This window comes from Passer domesticus, chromosome 9 (assembly GCF_036417665.1).
Source record: "Passer domesticus isolate bPasDom1 chromosome 9, bPasDom1.hap1, whole genome shotgun sequence".
NCBI lineage: Eukaryota > Metazoa > Chordata > Aves > Passeriformes > Passeridae > Passer > Passer domesticus.
In genome coordinates, this window is record NC_087482.1 from 1,252,225 (window position 1) to 1,271,740 (window position 19,516).

At 49.3% G+C, this 19,516-nt stretch overlaps 1 protein-coding gene and 2 long non-coding RNA genes across 3 annotated transcripts in view; 2 read left to right on the top strand and 1 right to left on the bottom strand.

Annotated features, from left to right (window-relative positions):
• LOC135308305 (uncharacterized) overlaps positions 1-19,516 on the bottom strand; it is a 624,983-nt gene that overhangs the window by 346,555 nt on the left and 258,912 nt on the right. The window lies entirely within an intron of this gene.
• On the top strand, positions 5,507-6,525 carry LOC135307618 (uncharacterized). Its single transcript, XR_010368324.1, has 4 exons — positions 5,507-5,656; positions 5,745-5,825; positions 5,913-6,014; positions 6,446-6,525. It is a non-coding gene; the product is annotated as an uncharacterized LOC135307618 (long non-coding RNA).
• On the top strand, positions 9,896-12,012 carry LOC135307004 (uncharacterized). The gene is made up of 3 exons (XR_010367762.1): positions 9,896-10,012; positions 10,639-10,809; positions 11,340-12,012. It is a non-coding gene; the product is annotated as an uncharacterized LOC135307004 (long non-coding RNA).

Consider the following 19,516-nt stretch of genomic DNA (forward strand, 5'->3'; position numbering starts at 1 on the left):
AGGGAAGCAGGCAGGGGACAAACAGAAGCAGCGGGAGGCAGCCAGGAGTCGAGCAGAGCTGGGATGGCTCTGCCCAGAGAGATTGTCAAAAATGCGTATTTTATGATTGGCTTTTCGTAAATATTAAAATGAATCTTTTATGTGTTATGCTACAATGTTATGCTGTATTAATATTCTTAAGTAGTGTGTTAAATATAGTTTGAGGTTTTATCATAATAGAAAGTTAAAATAGAAAGTATGCTATGTATGACATTTTTTTAAAGAAAGGACTTGCACCAGGTAGCAGCCACAGGACACCTACAACTTTCCGAGAAAGAGAATTTATTGTTCCCTTATCAGCAGTAAACTAACTTCTTCCTGTCTCACTCAGACATGAAGTTGGCATTAGCATTAAGACAAAGAAGTTGACGATGAACAGACAGAATCCTGTGTTTGAATAGAATTTATGCATCATGTATGAGATGTATGAATATGCAATAGGCTGTTGTTTTTAAGGGTTGATCCTCTGTTAACAGGTGTCCTTTTTCGGGCTTGTGTTGCCCAGAAAAAGGTACACGGAAGTCTGTAACTCTTTGTTTTTATTGTCTCATATTATCTGAATCCAAATTGTCCAAATTTTTATTACTCTAATTATATTACTATTGTTATAACCATTTTATTATGATTAAACTTTTAAAAATTTTAAAAACAAGTGGTTGGCGTTTTTCACAGCAATTATTAAAATGAATGCTATATGTGTTATGTTAGAAAGTTATGTTGTATTAATCCTTTTAAGTAGTGTGGTAAATAAAGTTTTTCATCTACAGCATAATATTAAAATAGACCCTATATGATGTAAGATATGTTTTGTAACTAGCTCAAGGAATCTACGAGAGGATGAAGAAATTCTGCGCATAGATATAACAGCTCCAAGACACCAAAATTCCACGAGAAGAATTATTAACTTCTTATCGGGAAGAACCAGACTTCTTCCAGACTCAAAAGAGGCAGAGGAATTGATTTACAAGATGAGGGGGGAGCAGAAGTTAAGCAGAAGACACCTTTTGTTTGAAAAGAATTTTTGAATCATGTATGAGATATATGAATATACAACAGGCTATTGCTTTTAAGGGTTAATCCTTTGTTAGCAAGCCATGCTTTTTGGGCCTTGGTGCCCAAGAAGCATCTGGACAATCAGAGTTAGGACAATAAAGGAGAATAAAAAGAAAAGAATTGCTTTTTATTCTCCTTTATTGTCCTAACTCTGATTGTCCAAATTAATATTGCTCTAATTTTTATTACTCATTTTAAAACTATTTTATTTACTATTAAACTTTTAAAATTTTAGAACAAGTGACTGGCATTTTTCGCAAGTGGTTATGTAATTTATTATATCAGCAAGTGTGTAACCAAGAAAGCCCTAATGCAGAAGAAGTAGAGTTAGTTACTTGCTGGGTCAAATTCTTAGAAGGAGATTCAAAGGTATACAAAGTAAAAAAAGATAAAGAGCAGAAATCTGAGGGAAAGGATAAAGAAAACAAGAGAGTTATTCAAAAGAGGTGGGATCCCCTTGATTATGTAGCCCCACCAACTCTTCCTCCCAACTATCAAGCCACCCCCCCCTGCTTAACACCCAGCCTCCTGCTTCTCAAAACCAACCTTTACCCCCTCCAGTGATCCCCGCCTCTCCTCTGTCTCCTCAGGGAATCTCCATGTCATTTTTACCCCCTCCAACAACTCCACTCCCCCATATATATCCACCCCTTGATGCTTTTCCTCTGCTGCCCCCTACACCCACTAACCTGCAGCATGCTCAACCTCTAAGTCAGAATACAACACTTTTCCCTGAGAAAAAGCCTCGGCATATATCCTCCAACCTAACAACTGCACCTTTCCGAAAATGATAACAAAGAATTAGTGAGCCAGTCGAATAACCCTTCAGATGCTGGCCCTTACTGTAATACCAGATCAAAAAGGGGTGTAAGGCCAGAGGTAAATCTGGACAGGCTGTTTCCCCTGAGGGAAGTCCCTCTAGGAGGGGGCGTAGGAGGAATAGGTTTGTAAATGCACCCCTGACAGCCTCTGAAGAAAGAACCTTGAAAAAGGAACTGGGTAACCTGGTAGAAGATCCCATTGGGACAGCACAGCAATGAGATCAGTTCCTGGGTCCCAATATATATACCTGGGGGGAGCTGGATTCTGTTATGAACATCCTCTTCTCCCCAGAGGAGATATGCCTCATTAGGCCAGCAGGGTTAAGATCTGGGAGAAGGAAAACTGCACCAGACCCCCAGGTGAGCAAAAACTCCCTGTAGTGGACCCAAATTGGAATCCCATCCAGAAAGAGGGCCAGGGAAACATGCAAGACTACAGGAACCTAATTATAAGAGGCATAAAAGAATCTGTACCCAAAAGCAGCAATTAGCATTTGATGGGAGTCAAGAAAAGGATGAGTCCCCAGGGGCATGGCTAAATCGATTAAAACAAAATTTTCAGTTACATTCCAGCATTGATCCTGATGGACCAGAGGGCCAAGTATTATTAAAAGTATGGTTTGTTACCAAAGGTTGGCCTGACATCAGGCAGAAATTAGAAAAATTAAAAGACTGGAAAAATTGGAAGACTGGCAAGAAAGGGGAATTAAGGATCTGGGAAACTCTGAAAATTTATTTAAGGAGACATGAAGAGAACAGAACAAAAGCAAAAATTATGGTGGCAGTAACAAGAGAAAGCCTAGAAGTGGGAAGAGGGGAGCCAAAATGGGGAGCAGAAAATAAAGTGAAGCTGGGTAAATGGAAAAAAACACCATTAGATTATGTGTATTGCTATTACTGTGGCTAAAGAAAGCATGTTAAGCAGTCCTGTAAAAAAATTACAAATGGATGAAGCAATTGAGAAAGAACAGGACACCCTAGTATTGTAAACAAAGGGCCCCAATGTAGGCAGGGGTGACGTGGAGGACTCCATGTTCTCCAAAAGCAAATTTATTACTTTATAATACTATATTATGTTAAAGAATACTATACTGTACTATACTAAAGAATACGGAAAAGATTATTATCTTTTTACTCAATGCTAAAAAGATAATAATGAAAACTCGTGACTCTTTCCAGAGTCCCAACACAGCTTGGCACTAATTGGCCAATGAGTCAAAACAACTCACACCAGAGTCCAAAGCGGCAATCACCCTTGGGTAAACAATGTCCAAACACATTCCAGACGAGCACAACAGAGGAGCAGCAAAGGAGATAAGAACTGTTTTCCTTTTCTCTGAGGTCTCTCTCACTACCTTTCAGCTTCCCAGGAGAAAAACCCTGGGCAAAGGTATTTTTCAGAAAATGTGAATGTCACATCCTAGAGAAGATTCTGAGAGGAGATGATGATTAGGGGTGTCAGGGGTCGACGCTGTGGGGGATGAGATTGGACACTAGATAGAGCCCCTGATAAACTTAGAAATTGGTCCCCAGTGTGAAGAATATGAGTTTTTAGTGGACACGGGTGCTGATTGATCCTGTGTGACAAAGCTTCCCAGAGGGGCTCAGCTAAGCAAAAAGATCTGCCAAATGTGGGGAGCAAAAGGGGAACCGTTCAGAGCCCAGGTTACAGAGAGCATAATTATAAAAGGCAATTCAAAGGAATGTAGGGATGATTTCCTTTATATCCCAAAAATAACTTGTAACTTACTGGGGCGAGGCTTGCAAGTAAAGATGGGAATTGCAGTAGTGCCAAAGGAGGGGAGGATTTGGTACCCCAAATAATGTTATTAACTGGACAGGATTTGGGAGAAATTAACCCAGTAGTCTGGGTGGAAGGAGGAGGGCCAGGGTTGTTAAATATCCCACCAATTAAGACAGAAATGCAGTCAGAAATTCCCCCTGCTCAGGTTAAACAATACCCCATCTCCCCTGAAGGCCAGAGAGGACTAACAGCTGTGATACAGGGACTCATGGAAGAAGGCATACTAGAACCATGCATGTCACCACATAATACACCAATGTTAGCTGTCAAGAAGGCTGACAGAACCTATGAATTGGTGCAGGATTTGAGGGAAATTAACAAACAATTTCCAGATAGCCAATAGTATCAAATCCATATCCTCTTCTTAGTCAAATTCCACAAGAGCATGCATGGTTCTCAGTAATAGATTTGAAGGATGCCTTCTGGGCCCGTCCATTAGAGGTGGGGAGCAGGAATTTGTTTGCCTTTGAACGGGAAGACCCACACTGCAAACGTAAACAACAACACAGGTGGACCTGCCTCCCACAGGGATTCACAGAGTCCCCTAACCTATTTGGACGAGCCTTAGAGGATCCTTTAAAATCCTCTGTACCTGGGGAAGAAATACAAATTCTACAATATGTGGATGACCTGCTAATATCAGGCAAAGATCAAGAACAAGTCAAACAGGCCAGTATAAGTTTACTAAACTTTCTGGGAGATAAAGAATTAAAAGGATCAAAGAAAAACCTCCAATTTGTAGAAGAAGACATAAAGTACCTGGGACATCTAATTGGAAAAGGGTAGAAAAAGCTCAGTCCTGAAAGAGTTGTGGGGATCCTGTCAATACCACCACTCAAGACTAAAAAAGATGTAAGAAAGCTAATAGGTCTAATGGGCTCTTGTATATTATGGATTGATCAGTATACTCAAGCTGTAAAATTTTTGTATGAAAAATTAACAAGCACAGAACCTGTAGTCTGGACTCTGGAGGATACCGAACGGTTCCAAGACTTAAAGGCTCGATTGACGAAAACCCCAGTTTTGAGTCTGCCTAATTGAAGAAAACCATTTGATCTGTTTGTTAATGTTAATGAATGGATAGCATATGGAGTGATAACCCAAGGCTGGGGGGGAAGCAGGAAGCTGGTGGCTTATCTGTCAAAATTATTGGATGTGGTTGCAAGAGGGTGGCCAGCCTGTATTCAAGCTGTGGCAGCCACAGCTACCTTATTAGAAGACACTCCAAATCCTACATTAAATGGAAGGATTTCAGTACACACATCCCATTATTTGAGGACAGTGTTAAGCCAAAAACTCCTCAGTTTTTGTGGATTGTTCCCGAGCAGGCTCAGGGCACTCGGGTCCTGAGCAGTCCTGCTGGGGTCCCTCCATGGGAGACATGTCCTGAAACCTGGCAGTGACTGCACGGGGTGCCCACGGTGGGGAAAGGACAGAGGGGAAGAGCAAGGTTCCAGTGTGTTCTGAGAGGGCCTGGCTGTTTGCCCTTGGGATCTGGGGGGTTTCCCCACAGAAGGAGGGCAGGAGGGACAGAGGGAGAGCAGGATGGATAGCTGTGGCACTGCCTGCTGCAGTTTTCCCCCATGCTTTAGGGAGGATTTCCTCTGTGTCTGAGGGAGAGAGCCCCAGGGCCCTGTGCTGCTCCAGCCACCCCTCCCAGGGATGTTGCTGAGGGCAGGGAAAGAGTGTGGAGAGTGAGACCAGGAGCCACCCCAGAGCTCCCCAGGCCCCTGTGCACCTTTGGCCATGTCTATTCACATCTGGCTCCCACGGCCTTACCCGACCCCCCTTGTAGTGCCCAGTTCTCTGTGGCAGAAGGGGATCCCAGCACACCCTGGAAAGTGTTCTCATCTGTGCTCCGTTCTAGATGAGGGTGCTGGGAAGGCTTCTCCATCAGCTTGGATGAAGAAAGTTTTGAAGCCTTTGGAGCCTCCTGCAGGTATGTTGTCCGTGTGCCACCAAGGAAGAATTGTAGACAAGCGGGCAGGAACCAGGTGACAGAAGCTTCTGTGGCTGTTGTGTTACAGAGGTGTCTACAGGGAGGACTTCTCCAGCTTCTCCAGCTCCTACCTTGGATGCTATACGCAAGCCCAGCTCCCATCACAGTGGTGAGTAGTGTGTCCCTGCTGACCTCAAAGGCTGAGCCTTGCTTTTGTAGGATCCATTCCTGGGAAATGGAAATATTTTTCTCTAAGGTACTCCAACAGGGAAAATCCAAGATACAACAGATAAGATGTCCCTGCAACCATCCAAACAGATTAGGCAAGAGCTGAAGGAACCCCTGCAGACAAGAGAAGGTGGGTGCATTTCTCTCATGCTTCCCCTGGGAGTCAGCAGCCGGGGGCTTTGGCTGCACTTCTGGACACGCCGTGCCCGGCACAGCGGGAAGGAATCCATGGCAGCCTCGCTGCCCCGCTGCTGCTTTCACGCCCTGCAGGGCTGTTTCCCAGCCTGGCCTGGCTGCAGCTTCTGCCCAGCCTCTGCCGGAAGGCATTTGGCATCAGCTGACAGGCCATGCCCAAACTGTAACACACCCTGAGATCCCCCACTATATCCAGCCCTGCAGATTAGGAAAAGGGTGGCTGTTTGGAGGTGGAAGTGCTCTCATTATTCCACTGGACTCTGGCCATTTTCCTGCTCCATAAATTTCACAAATATTACCTCTGATGCCACCACCCAAGTGGGGAACAGCTCCATCTGATGCAGCTGTCTCCCTTCCTTTGTCAAGAGATGGACATAGTGCTTCAGTGGAAGGTGGCATTTCTTGAAGGAAGCACTCCATCTTTGGTGCCAGCCCCTGTTGCAGGAAGGAAGGCAAAGCCAGAGATGGGCACAGCCACAGCAGGTAATTGCTGTGCCGGGCTCAGCCCTGGCCAGGGCTGTGTGGCAGCAGCTCTTCCCCCAGGGCCTGCCCTTGCCCAGCCCAGCAGCAGCCAAAGCTGGAGGCGCCTCGGCTTCCAGGCCTCTGGAGCTGGTTCAGAGCCCCGGGGAAACGGGACTGGTGCAGCAACGTCCCTGGCGCTGCAGCTGCTGCGGAGCTGGCCCTGAGTGCCCAGAGGCCCAAGGCACAGGAGCAGCCCTGAGCGGGAGCCCTGCCGCCAGCCCAGGGCCAGAGCCAGCCCTAGCACACAATGGAAACAGTTCTCATCTTGGTTTGCTTCCAGACTGGGATGCTGGGAAGGATTCTCCATTAGCCTGGCGCTCTGAAGTTGTGAAGCCCTCTGAGCATTCTGCAGGTATGTTCTCACTGTGCCACCAAGGCGTAATGTTTGACTGATTGGTAAGTAGCAGGTGACAGAAGCTTCTGTGGCTGTTGTGTTACAGATGTGTCTGCAGGGACGACCTCACCAACTCCTACCTTGGATGCTGCACAAAAGGCCAGCTCCCATGGCAGGGGTGAGTAGTGTGTCCCTGCTGACCCCTCAGGCTGAGCCCTGCTTTTGTGGGGTCCATTGCTGGGAAATGGAACTACTTTCTCTTAAGGTCTTCCAACAGGAGAGACCAAAGACATGGTAGGCAAGAAATTCCAGGACCCATTAGAAATCATGTGGCAAATGCTGAAGGAATGTCTGCAGAGAAGACAAGGTGGGTGCATTTCCCTCATGCTTCGCCTGGGACTCAGCAGCCAGGGGCTTTGGCTGCACATCTGGACACGCCGTGCCCGGCACAGCAGGAAGGGATCCATGGCAGCCTCACTGCCCCGCTGCTGCTTTCATGCCCTGCAGGGCTGTTTCCCAGCCTGGCCTGGCTGCAGCTTCTGCCCAGCCTCTGCAGGAAGGCATTTGGCATCAGCTGACATACAGCCCCGTTGCACCACAGGCCATGCCCACCCTCTGATCCCCTGCAATTTCCTGATGTCCAGGCAGATCAGATGTTGGGGCTGTTTGAGGAAGGAAGCAGCCTTAGGTTGTCCCAAAATCCTGGGTGTTTTCCTGATCCTTATCCATTCCTTTCACAAGTGACGCCTCACCTTCCCCATTCCCAGTGAGGAATGTTTCCATCTGATCCAGCTGTCTCTTTTCCATTCTCCAGAAATGAAAGGAGAGCCTGCGGAGAAGGAAGCATTTCCCGGAGGAAGCAGTGGTTCCGTGACAGCCTCGGCTGCAGGAAGGGAGGCCATGCCAGGCACAGGCACAGGAGGTAATTGCTGTGCCTCTGGGCCTGAGCCCTGCTGAGGCTTGAGCTGCCCTCTCTGCTGCTTGGCAGTGCGGGCACAGCCTGGACTAGTGCAGCACAGCCCAGGGGAATTATCCCGAGCAGGCTCAGGGCACTGAGCAGTCCTGCTGGGGTCACTCCATGGGAGACATGTCCTGAAACCTGGGAGCGACTGCACGGGGTGCCCACGGTGGGGAAAGGACAGAGGGGGAGAGCAAGGCTGCAGTGGGTCCTGAAAGGGCCTGGCTGTTTGCCCTTGGGATCTGGGGGGTTTCCCCACAGAAGGAGGGCAGGAGGGAGTGTAGGAGGGAGGGATAGCTGTGGCACTGCCTGCTGCAGTTTTCCCCCGGGCTTTAGGGAGGATTTTCTGTGAGTTTGAGGGAGAGAGCCCCAGGGCCCTGGGCTACTCCAGCCACCCCTCCCAGGGATGTTGCTGTGGGCAGGTAAAGAGTGTGGAGAGTGATGAGAAGCCAGCCCAGAGCTCCCCAGGCCCCTGTGCAGCTTTGGCCATGTCCATTCCCATCTGGGTCCCATAGCCTTACCCGACCCCCTTGCAGTGCCCTTTTCCCTGTCGCATTAGGGGATCCCAGCATGCCACAGATATGGTTCTGATCTCTGCTCCCTTTTAGACTGGAGTCGTGACATGGGTTTTCAGGAAGTCCTGAAGAAGGATGGTTTGAAGTTCCTGGAGGATGCTGGAGGCAAGTTTTCATTCTGCCTTTCCTGAGTGAATAATCAGGATCAATGCAACCAAAGCTCATTTATAAACCATTTCCCTTAACATTATGTAAGGGCTGAAGGATTCTGAGAATCTTTCCCTGCTCCCTTCTGCATCCCTGAGGGATCCCACAGGATTACTGTCAGTGGGAGGAAGGAGCATTTAGCTTTCAGTCCTCCTCCCATGTGCTGTGCCAGTGTGTCCTTCCGTGTGCTCTGTGCAGCCACAGTGAAGAGCAGAGAGGGAAGGGGCCAGGCCCAGGGCTGTGCCCCGGGGCTGAGCCTTGTGAGCAGCCTGAGGATCTCCTGCAGTGCCACAGGAGCTCTTCTGTCCTGCCTTTCTTTGCAGCTGAACCTGCCGGTGAAGGCCCCACATCTAGGACTGAGGCTCTGGGAGATGCTGAGGGTAGGTCAAGGCCTTTCCCCTGGGAGAACTGCCAGCTCAGAGCCCAAAGCTGGGCCAGGGAGGCAGCGCTGCAGGTGCCAGCACAGAACCATGCACGTGTGTGCCCGCGCCCTGCACGATCCCCTCACCGCTGCTGCGGCTCAGTGGTGCCCGTGCAGATCAGCAGAGATGGCAGAAGCTTCTGTGGCTGTTGAGTTACAGGTGTGTCTGCAGGGAGGACTTCTCCAGCTCCAGGGCTGGATGCTTGGCCCCAACCCAGCTCCCATGGCATGGGTGAGTAGTGTGACCCTGCTGACCCCACAGGCTGAGTCCCACTTTTGTGGGATCCATTCCTGGGAAATGGAACTACTTTCTCTTAAGGTCCTCCAAAAGGAAAGACCCAATTTTTTGCCGCCAAAACGTCTCATGACTCAGATGAATTCTGGAGACAAACACAGAAGGAAGCACCCGGAGGACAAGGTGGGTGCATTTCCCTCGTGCTTCCCCTGGGACTCAGCAGCCGGGGGCTTTGGCTGCACATCTGGACATGCCGTGCCCGGCGCAGCAGGAAGGGATCCATGGCAGCCTCGCTGCCCCGCTGCTGCTTTCACACCCTGCAGGGCTGTTTCCCACCCTGGCCTGGCTGCAATTCCTCCCCAGCCTCTGCAGGATGGAATTTGGCATTAGCTGATAGGGTGCCCCAACTGTACTGTGGGCCTGAGATCACCTGCCATTTCCCAGTCTCTGAGAAGATGAGGCGGTGTAGCTGTTTGCTCATGGGAGTGCACTGGCCTAGCCCACATTACCTGGGCTTTTTCCTGGTCTTTATCTGTGACTTAGACAAGCATTGCCTCATGAAGGTGCCACCTCCCCAGTGGGGAATATTTCCATTTGATCCAGTTGTCCCTTTTTTCCTTTTTCAAGTGATGGAACAAAAGGCTGTTCAGGAGGAGGAACACTCAGGGAGAAGCAGTGGCTCATTGGCAGCCCCTGCTGCAGGAAGGAAGGCAATGCCAGACACGGGCACAGGCACAGCAGGTAATTGCTGTGCCAGGCTCAGGCCTGGCCGGGGCTGTGTGGCAGCAGCTCTTCCCCCAGGGCCTGCCCTTGCCCGGCCCAGCAGCAGCCAAAGCTGGAGGCGCCTGGCTTCCAGGCCTCTGGAGCTGGTTCAGAGCCCCGGGGAAACGGGACTGGTGCAGCAACGTCCCTGGCGCTGCAGCTGCTGCGGAGCTGGCCCTGAGTGCCCAGAGGCCCAAGGCACAGGAGCAGCCCCGAGCGGGAGCCCTGCCGCCAGCCCAGGGCCAGAGCCAGCCCTGGCTCCCGACTGGGCAGGGGCTGCGCTGGGTCCTGACAGGGCCTGAGCCTGTCCCCTGGGGCTGGGGGAGCTGTCACGGGGCAGGGAGGGCCAGGGCTGGCAGTGGCTTCTCAGGGATGGCTTTGGCCCGTGTCCCTGGCAGCAGCCACTGCCCAAGCAGCTGCGCTGCCCCCGGGCTCTCCCCCCGTCTGCTGGGCTTTGTTGGCTGGCACAGCCTGTGCCAAGGGCCGGCAAGGTGCCTGCAGGCCCCAGCTCTGGGGAAAACAGAGAACGTCCTGCCCGTATCCACCGTGCTGCCAGCTCAGCAGTGCAGCACAGCACGGGCTCACGCTCCCCATTGCTCCCACAGATGCAGCCGGCACCACAAGACCTGTTCCCAATGCCCAGGATGGCCTTGGAAGGGGTTTCTATCAGGAAACAGGCTACTGGCTAGCGTTACTGGCATTTCTGCTTTGTTTGGAGCTTGTCTTCGTGTTGTGCTTGTTTGGAATCGGGTATTTGGAATCGGGAAGAGAAAACAGTGAGTGTTTTGTTGCTCTCCCCCTCCAACAGCTTCTTTTCAAAGTCTAACGTGGTCAGGGAACATTCCCATTGAGACTGCAGTGGGGTTGTGGCCAGTCCATGATTGTCCAAATAACTCTGTTGAGGCTTCTGCTGCTGCCCAGTGCTTCCATTGGCCTCTCAATTGCTGGGCCTTGTCCTGGGGGCCCCGCTGGGGCTGCAGCCAGTGCTGGCTCCCACTGAGGCTGCCTGGCCAAGAGCAGCCCCAGGGGCACGGGGCAGAGGCAGAGGGAGGTGGGGAAGAGAAAGAGCAGGGCCGAGGTTGCCCTTGAAAGGCAGAGGTGCTCTGGGGCCCGCTCCTGGACAGGGACCCTGCACAGAGCCGTGCCCTGCTGGCCAGGGCCTTGAGGGGCAGCTGTCCAGCTGGGCCCAGCTGTGCCAGCAGCTCCAGCTGTGCTGGGGAGCCTTGCCAGCTCTGGGCCCTGCTGTGCACGAGGGTCCCTGTGTGCCACTGCCAGCTGGGGCCTCAGCCACCTCCTCTCTGCACAGGAGCACCTCGGGACAGGAGTTGAAAGACGGTGGCTGCACCTCACACCCAGAGAGCTTGAGCAGCTCCTCCAGCAGCAGGAACGGCCCAGACAGCCCTCTCAAGTGTTCTGTGAAGAGGACCCCAGAACAACCGTCGACAAGGAAGCCTCTTATTGCCCCGTAGATCCCACTGCCACCTGCTCTCCCCATGGGCCTCCCCAAGCTTCCTTTATTCCTTTTTTTCTCTCCGTCTGTCCCATCCCAGCCAACCCGAGTTCCGCTAGGGACCCCAGGACCAGCCCAGCACCTTCCAGCACCTCCTGAGACCAACACATCCCTTCCTCTGCCCCTGAGCCCCCTGGCCTTGCCCTCTGGGCAAAACTGAAGGTTGTGGAGGATTTTGTGAACAGCTGGCTAGCTAACAAAGGTCACACTGACATAACACCGTTAATTAAGCAAGAAGGAGATGAGGATAGGAGTCAGCAGTCAGTGTCCAAACCTGGCAAGGGCACTGTGCCCTTGGTGCAACATCAGGATGGGGGAGAGGATCGTTAGTTAGAAACATGAAGAAAATATGTAAACAGCTGCAGCATAGTAGCCTCAAGAATGCTAAGGTAGGCGTAGTTAGCTGATAAGTAACTAACCAATAATGAGCTCGCTTTTTGCAATATGTATTAGCCTCATTAACACCAATATAAATGTATGTGCCTATCAATAAAGTTTTGAGATTTGCTGATCACTCATATTGAGTGCCGCATTTCTTCCGCCGATTACCACAAATGGTGACCCCGGACGTGATATCGGTAATGGCAACCACGGTGGATCGGTGAACGAGTTCGGGTCCTACAGCAGCAAGGACGGCGAATAAGCACTGCTGAAAAAGCGAAAAGTGCCACGCCCTGGGTGACCTTATAGAAGAGCCCGGCTGATACGTGCTGCCAAAAACTTGAAGGGCTGCAACAGCGCTGACGTTCTCAAAAATGGAAATGGAAAGGCAAGCAGCATATGATTTATTTACTTGCTTTTTAAAAAAGCGTCAGGTTAAGGGCATAGATTTGCAGAAAGAGCTCCCACAGTTGTTAGCCTATGGGTATGCACAAGGAGTTTTTCAAAATCCTCATACAGTGCATGAATTAACAGAGTGGCGTAAGCTCGGGGACAAGTTGTGGGAGGCAGCTATAGATGAGGATAAAACTGCAAGGAAGTTAGGAAAGCTATGGCGAGTCGTGCACAATGAGTTATTACAACATCAGGTAGAAAAGAAAGCTGCGCAGCAAGCTAGCGTAGCATATGATAAGAATAAGAGTCATGGGGACTGCTACGACTGTCCGTTACCCCCTACCACATCTACAGTCGTTTTGCCACCAACATCGGCTCCTCCTTCAAGCAGCAGCTCACCCCCCGCGGATGCTGTAACAGCACCGTCCGCACCACCTGTGCCACGGCCAGACCCTCCGTTTCCTCCTCCTTGTAATGAGCCGATCCCTGGGGCAAAAAGTGACCTAGCGGGGGCCGTCGCAAGGGAGCGAAGGGAGGCATGGGCGGCGGTAGCAAAAGAGATCATGGATTCGGGGGATAGTGGAGCTATAGCTGCAGCGGTGGAGGTTGCTTGTCCGGTGGTATTTTCGCCTGTGCAGGGGAACAGATATGAAGCCACAATTACAGCGCTGGACTGGAAGCTGCTGTCACAATTACGGTCCACAGTTAGTCAGTTTGGGGTGACCGGTGAGCCCACAAAACAGATACTTGATTACATCTGGGGGACTCAGGTATTACTGCCGGCTGATTGCAGAGGAGTAGCGAAGCTTATCTTCACTCAGCATCAGCAGCTCTTGTTGAATGCACACTGGCAGGCACTTTGCCAGGAATGTGTAGCGACACAACGGCAGCAAGGCGACCCGTTACACGGAATAACCCTGGATGAGCTAATGGGTTCAGGACCTTTTCTTCGTACAGAGCAGCAGGCATTAATTGGTCCTGAAAAATGTCGGGAGGCTATGCGCTTAGTACGAATGGCCATAGACAGGATAAAAGAGCCAGGCGGGGTCCCCTCTTATATGGGAATAAAGCAAGGAAGAGATGAATCATTTGGATCTTTTATAGATAAGGCAGCCGCTGCTATCGAAGGGGCGGGAGTCCCTGACTTTATGACAGGTGCTTTACTGAAACAATGTGCACTCCAGAATAGTAACCAGGCTACAAGGAACGTATTAAATACCTTAGGAGCTAATTGGTCTATAGAGGAAGCGTTAGAACGATTGGCAAATATGCCCATAGGGAATCAGCTGATGTTAGTAGAAGCTATTAAGGAGTTAGGTGTAGGATTGCAAAAACAAGCGGCAGCTTCGCAGAGTCAGGTATTAGCTGCTCTTGCACCCCTACAAGCGGCGGCTATAAATAAGCCACGGGCTCCATCTACTGGCCGATTTAAATGTTACCGGTGCGGAGGCATGGGACATACGCGACGAGACTGTCAGACAGCTGGCGTCTGGTGCCAGAGTTGTCGCTCGGATACCCACAGCACCGGAGCTTGCCGATACCGCTCGGGAAACATAAAGACGAGCGCGTTCAACAGCCGCCGCGCCCAGACACAAGTAGCCACTGCCAACACCTCGGCCCAGCTGCACTCCAGCCAGCCACTGCCGGGAGCCTCGGGCTGGACGTGGCAGCCTCAGTAGCAATAACACTGATGACCACCCAACCGGAAAAGGTGCCGACTGGAATAAAGGGACCAAGCATCATTAATGGACAACCTATGGGAGCTTTGCTTCTGGGACGATCGTCGGCCACCATGATGGGATTATTTGTTTTACCTGGAGTAATAGATGCTGATTATACGGGAGAAATCTACGTCATGGTACATACTCCTTTTCCACCGATACAAATCGAGAAAGGGCAGAGGATAGCCCAATTGGTTCCATTGGAGCAGATTGCTAAAACATTGCCCCCTTGTCAATTACAGTCGAGGGGAGAACGAGGCTTTGGTTCCACTGGAGGACTTACTTTATTAACAATGAATTTGAATGATCGGCCTAAGCGCACTGTAACAATAGAGCATCTGGGGGGGAGACAAACCTTGGAAGGTTTATTAGATACTGGTGCGGACTCCAGCATTATTAGTCCAGATTACTGGCCTCACAACTGGCCATTACAGCCAACCACAATGACAGTTACCGGGGTTGGGGGCCTGACACTTGCTAGAAAGTCACCCATGTTGTCTGTAACTATTGATGGAAAAACTTTACGGAATGTTTTTTCAATTGTACCCTTACCCCCTACAGTGCAGTGCCTCATTGGTCGGGACATTCTGGCTCAACTGGGAATAGTGTTGACAAATGAGCACCCTTTGGGCTAGTGGCCATTGCGTGGACTTTCCCGATCCCGCTGACCTGGACCACGGATGTCCCAGTACGGGTTAAGCAATGGCCACTAAAAAGGGAAAGTCTGGAGCAAGCACATATGCTAGTACAAGAACAATATAAGCAAGGTCATTTGAAGTTGTCGACCAGCCCATGGAATACACCTATTTTTGTCATTAAAAAGAAATCAGGAAAGTATCGCTTGCTACATGATTTACGGGCTGTAAATGAACAAATGGAACCTATGGGAGCCTTACAACCAGGCTTACCTAACCCAGCAATGTTGCCAAAGGACTGGCCATTGTTAATTGTAGATCTTAAGGACTGCTTCTTTACTATTGCTCTTCACCCTAGAGATACCCGAAGGTTTGCTTTTACTTTACCGGCATTAGATAGGGAAGAGCCAGATAAGAGGTTTGAATGGGTTAATCTTCCACAGGGTATGAGAAACAGCGCCACCTTATGTCAATTGTATGTTGACAATGCTTTACAACCCTTACGGCAAGCCTGGTCCGAAACCATCATTTATCATTATATGGACGATATTCTATTTGCTCAGCAGCAACCTCTTACAGGTCAACAAATTCAAAAAATACATGATGCTCTGAAACTACATGGGTTGGTTGTAGCTCCTGAAAAAATTCAACTATCTGCACCCTGGAAGTATCTAGGATGGACACTTACTGGTCAGGTTGTTACCCCCCAGAAACTGCAATTAAACGTTGAAATACGTACATTGAATGATGCCCAAAGGTTACTTGGTGATTTACAATGGCTGCGTCCTATTGTGGGCATCCCGAATGAGCTATTAGATAAACTTCGACCCTTACTAAAAGGAACTGATCCGGCACAGCCTGTTCATATAACCTCTGAGCAGGTTAGGACATTACAACAGATACTGGACTGTGTGACACAAGGCAGTGTCTGGAGACGAGACCTTTACCTCCCTATACAGCTGACAGTTTGGTGTGGAACTAAATACTTACTAGGTGCACTTACTCAGCAAAACAGAAAAACGGGGGAGGTGTGGGCTTTGGAATGGATATCTCCTCCACTTCAACAGCATAAAACCCTTCTTCAAAAAATTGAAATTTTGGCTGAGTTGCTCAAAAAGGGTCGTGAACGGACACTACAGATCATGGGAAAGGAGCCTGCTCAGATACGGGTACCAATGAAGAAAGATACATTGACCTGGTACCTGTTAAACAGTGTGGAATTACAAGAGGCACTGTTGGGAGCTGGAAGTGTGATTGCCACTGATGATATCCCCAATATACTGTTGAATTGGATAGGGCAACGGGGTTGGATTCAATGCCCAAAAAGGTCACAGAAACCCCTGTCGGATGCTGTAACAGCCTACACGGATGCAGGAAGAAAATCCAGAATTGCTGCAGTGACCTGGCAGGAAAAGGGACAATGGCACCATCAGATTCTCCAGGCCTCCGAGTCGGATACTTTACAAACGATGGAGTTATTGGCTGTTGTTTGGGCCATGATGCATTTTTCTGGGCCCCTCAATATAGTGACAGATTCTTTATATGTCGCTGGAGTATGCGAGCGAATAGAAGATGCCTCTATAAAAGAGGTTCAAAACAGGAGGTTACATGAGCTGTTTATACAGTTACAGAGGGCAATTAAACTGAGGAAGTAATCCTTTCTCTGTCATTCATATCAGAAGTCATAAGTGGGATATTGGTCTGGGAGAGGGTAATGCACAAGCAGATAAGCTAGTTTCAATCACACATGTGACTCCAATTCCCAGGCAGACTTTGGCCAGAGAGGCACACTCCATGTTTCACCAAAATGCAAAAGGCCTCCATAGGGAATTTCAAATATCTCTAGAAGAGGCACGGGCAATAGTCAAAGCCTGTCCCACATGTAGTCATCATAACGGGGGCTGCGGGTTAGGTCTAGGAGTTAACCCCAGAGGGCTGAATACAAATGAGACCTGGCAAATGGATGTCACACGTGTTGCTGAGTTTGGAAGGATAAAGTATGTGCATGTTACTATAGACACCTACAGTCATTTTATATGGGCCACAGCACAAACTGGTGAGAAAGCAGGGCACGTGGAGAGGCATCTCAGTAGCTGCTTTGCTGTAATGGGAGTGCCACGACATATTAAGACAGACAATGGGCCTGCCTACTGCAGCAAAAGAATAAAACAGTTCGTGCAAATGTGGGGGATTGAACACGTGACAGGCATCCCTAATTCTCCGACAGGACAAGCGATTGTAGAGAGAGCTAATCGTACTTTGAAAAAATATCTAGGTAAATACAAAGATATTAGAGAGCCGCAAGAAAGGTTGCTAAAGTGTCTATTTGTCTTAAAGCACCTGTGTGTTTTTGGGGAAAGCAAAGTTCCTGCTGTAATTCATCATTATGTAACAGAGAAAGATAGTGTGAGGCAGGACGTACGGGTAAAATACAGAGATCCCAAGACAGGACAATGGCAAGGTCCTGCTAAGGTATTATACTGGGGCCGCGGGTATCTTTGTGTTTCTACCCCTACAGGATCCTTGTGGGTAGCTGCTAAATGGACCCCAGCAGCCGTGTTAGATGGAACCAGACCCCAGACAACTGAGCGAAGAGGACGGTCGGCGAGTGGAGGCAAAGCTGCTGATCACCATTTGACTGATAGTTCTCAAGCTGAAAGGACACTGTAGCTTTGCCATTGACCGAGTGATTGATCGGTGTCAATCCCTGGACAGTATACTAAGCCTGATTCCGGCGCTCCATACATTTTATTATAGAGGGCCTAAGAGATTAGCTTGTATTAAGTGTCAAAATACTCAGTGTGCTGCATGGATATTGTTCTTTTGCAGGGGGTGTCAGCAAACTAAGTGGGTGCATCAGTCACAGTTACCTGAACTGTGGTGCAGAAGCTGTGCATTTTATTGGCAGCGGGACTCCTGGCAAGCAGAACTTCAGACCTTTACAGGATTACCTGGCCGCCAAGGGTTACAGTTGTATGAGTCCCCAGAACAGAAAATTCTCGCATGGTTTAGGTGGGAAACCCAGCACTTTGCCAGACGCGCTTTAGGGCAATCTCAGTCGTGTATCTTACAGTCTAAGTGTGGTCGGGGCATTCCCCTCTCCCAGCTAGATGTAGTAGGTCCGATTCTGAGGGATCAAGATCCTAACCAAGCGTGGGACGATTGTTTAAGGGCTCTAAAAAGATTAAGTCTGGGCGGCTCAAGAAAGAAAAAGGGGAGAGGAAGGAAGAGACATTCTTAACGGTTTGTGGGCAACCTGTTAATTCCCTAAATGTCTGGATGGTTCAAAACAGCGTCCGGGAAGATCAGGGTGATGTGGCAGACTTATGCTGCTGTTTTACTCGTATTTGCCCTCTTAATAGACAGCCCAGACATTGCCAAAGGAGTGGGAACCCACCAAGCATGGGCCCCACCTCAAGACTAATATTTGGATCACCATGGCAAATTTAACTAACCAGGAGGCTATTTGCTTGTCGTTATCTTCTCCCGGTAATCCATTTACAACCTGTTTGGTTGGACTGCCGGCAGATCCCTGGCCATGCCCATCGAAAATACCCACCTGCAAAACCAATGACGCCAGGGTCAGTGTAGATAACTGGGACCAATGGATTTCTCATTTTCGTATAGCACCGCAGGAACCCCAAGAGTTGGAACTGTTAGGCTCAGTGATGGCGGATGCATGCCTTAGGTTTAAGCATAAAAGTCAGCTGCCGGCCAAAAACTATTCTACTATTGTAACCTCCAGCATGGCCATTTACCGTAATGCAACAACCTGGTGCAATTATACCACAAAGAGGGTGTCGATCTCATCAAACGACCCTATTCAATTACCAGCAGGTTACTTTTTAATATGTGGGGATCGTGCGTGGCCCGGTGTCCCATCGATGCTGAGCGGGGGGCCATGTACAATTGGAGAGTTGTCTCTCCTCACACCCAATGCGTCAATGATCCTTAATATGAGCCGCCGCTATCACAGAATTAAAAGAATGGCCCATGCGATTACTGCTGACTGCAAAGATGATGTAAAATTTTGGTCCCCAGGGGCCATAGTGGCAGCATCCTTTTTAGCTCCAGGGGTATCGGCAGCAGGTGCCCATGCCATTTTAAACAAGCTAGGATGCTGGCTGGCTAAACAAACTAATGCCACCTCTTTAGCACTTTCTAGCCTTTTGCTTGATGTTGATTCTATTCGCCATGCAACGCTTCAGAATAGAGCTGCAATTGATTTCCTTTTACTGGCACAGGGCCATGCGTGTGAAGATTTTGAGGGCATGTGTTGCATGAACCTCTCTGATCATTCCCAGTCCATTCACTCCCAGCTCTCTGAGCTGCGAAGGTTAACTGGAAACTTACAGGTAGAATCGGACTCTGGCATTGATGAGTGGCTCAAATCATTAGGCTTGGGATCATGGTTGCGCTCTATTGTTAGAGTCATTATTATAGTAGGCATTATGGCTTTGTTAGTAGTGTTAGTTTTGCCTTGTTTTTGCATGTGCTTACAGAACATGGTTCAAAGAATGATATTTGCTGCATCTAATCAGACTATGCTTGTGCAACAGAAAAACAGGGGAAGTGTGGAGGATTTTGTGAACAGCTGGCTAGCTAACAAAGGTCACACTGACATAATACCGTTAATTAAGCAAGAAGGAGACGAGGATAGGAGTCAGCAGTCAGTGTCCAAACCTGGCAAGGGCACTGTGCCCTTGGTGCAACATCAGGATGGATCGTTAGTTAGAAACATGAAGAAAATATGTAAACAGCTGCAGCATAGTAGCCTCAAGAATGATAAGGTAGGCGTAGTTAGCTGATAAGTAACTAACCAATAATGAGCTCGCTTTTTGCA